Below are 2128 nucleotides of genomic sequence, written 5' to 3' on the forward strand. Positions count from 1 at the left end.
TCTCATCCTATCACAGACTCTTATGCCTGTCCCTTCCTGATTCTCTCCACTTCAGTCTATACTACTGGCTGGTGCATGAGTCATCTTCTGCTTGGCACTTATCTTTCCACACCTCAGAAACACCCAATGACTATCCCTCTCCCTCCATTCCAAATAAAAGTTTCTTGCCATTGTCTTAATAATGATGAATAATCATGGTATATGCTATAATAATAATTTGGGCATTTGTTAAGCGCTTACTATGTGCCAAGCACTGTTCTAAGCGCTGGGTAGATACAAGGTAATTAGGTTGCCCCACATGGGGCTCACAGTCTTAATCCCCATTTTAACAGGTGAGGTAACTGAGGCACAGAGAAGTTAATTGACTTGCCCAAAGTCACACAGATGATAATTGGCAGAGCTGGGATTAGAACCTACAACCTCTGGCTCCCCAGCCCATGCTCTTTCCACTGAACCACGCTGCTTCTGTGCAAGTATAGTGCTTGGCACTAAGCACGAGGGATAGTTACCAGATAATCAGGTGGGACACCACTCAGTTATCTTCATTCACTACTCCCCAGATCCACTTTTTGCTCCTCCTCCTAACTGTACCTTCCCACTGAACTTGAAGGCTCTCAACTCTCCTATTTGTGACTGCCGACTCATGCTGTTCCCCTAGCCTTCCCCTCCTTTCCCCACAAGATCTGCCAAGAACAATTTTCCTGGCCTTCTGAACTCTCCTAAAATTCCACCTCCTCCAGAAAGTCTTCCCTGATTAATTCCCAATACTACCCTCAATACCTGACTGTCTTAGCCCTACCCTCAGCACCAATCAGTCAGTGGTATTTGCTGATCACTTACTGTAGGCAGAGCACTCTACTAGACGCTTGGGAGAGTACAAGAGTTGTTAGACACATTCCCTGCCTACAGTGAGCTTACAGTCTAGAGGTGCCCACATATGTTTTAATTTCCATGAATATTTTTATATTCAATTATTTCTTCAGTTATGTCATCCTGATTCACCTGTACTACTTCTTGTTACATCTTTGGTCTTCCTCCTGCTCCCTTTGCTAATAATTTTTTATTAGCAAAAAAAATAAATTTTTTTTTATTAGATTGTAAGCCTCTGAAAGATGAACCAGAATCTTGTCTCTGCTATACTCTGCAAAGAATTTAATACAGTAACTCACTCAGAAGGAGCTCCCTAAACATGCTGTTTTTGAGGATGATGATGATGGCAAGGAATAAAAGAGGATGGGTGGATAGAAGTAGCATGGCATAGTAGCAAGAGCATGGTCTTGGGAGTCAGAGGTCATGGGTTCTAATCCCGACTCTGCCGAACAACTGCTGTGTGACCTTGGGCAAGTCACTTCACTTCTCTGTGCCTCAATTACCTCATCTGTAAAATGGGGATTAAGACTGGGAGCCACATGTGGGAGCGGGACCTGATTACTTTGTTTCTACCTCAGTGCTTAGAACAGTGCTTGGCACATAGTAAGCACTTAAAAAGGTAATTAAGCATTTGTAAGCACTTAACAAATACCATAATTATTATTATTATGGATGGATAGACTAATAGATTTTAGAGCCACCTCTAGATTTTACTTTCTCTGGCTTTGTTTCCTCTACAAACTACCATTTTGTTCATACAAAGCTGTTGCCTGGAATGACGAGAAGGCTATCACTCACCCAAGTGGTGTTTTAGCTACTCATTTTAATGTTGGTAGCTTGATGGTTTAATTGTTCCTTTGCTCTTGTTTGCAATTTATTGTTTTTCATATTTATTTTAATTGTTCTACATGTCTGTCTTCCCACACTTAAATTATAAGCCCCTCATGAGACAGACATTTTCTTGTATCCACTCCAGCATTTTAACTTAGCATCTGACACAATACTTTTAGGAATAACTAACAAACAAACATTCTTTTATGATTTGAGCATTGTGGCCTAAAGAGCTCTGGCCTGAGATTCAGAGGATCTGGGTTCTAAACTGGTTCTGCTAGTCACCTGCTGTGTGACCTTGGGCAAGTCACTTAACTTCTCTGGGTCTCAGCAACCTGGGGCAAGTCACTTAACCTCTGGGTCTCAGTTCCTCATCTGTACAATAGGGATTAAATTAGCCTGTATTCCCTTCTACTCAAGACTGTCA

This window comes from Ornithorhynchus anatinus, chromosome 10 (assembly GCF_004115215.2).
Source record: "Ornithorhynchus anatinus isolate Pmale09 chromosome 10, mOrnAna1.pri.v4, whole genome shotgun sequence".
In the NCBI taxonomy this organism is placed as follows: domain Eukaryota; kingdom Metazoa; phylum Chordata; class Mammalia; order Monotremata; family Ornithorhynchidae; genus Ornithorhynchus; species Ornithorhynchus anatinus.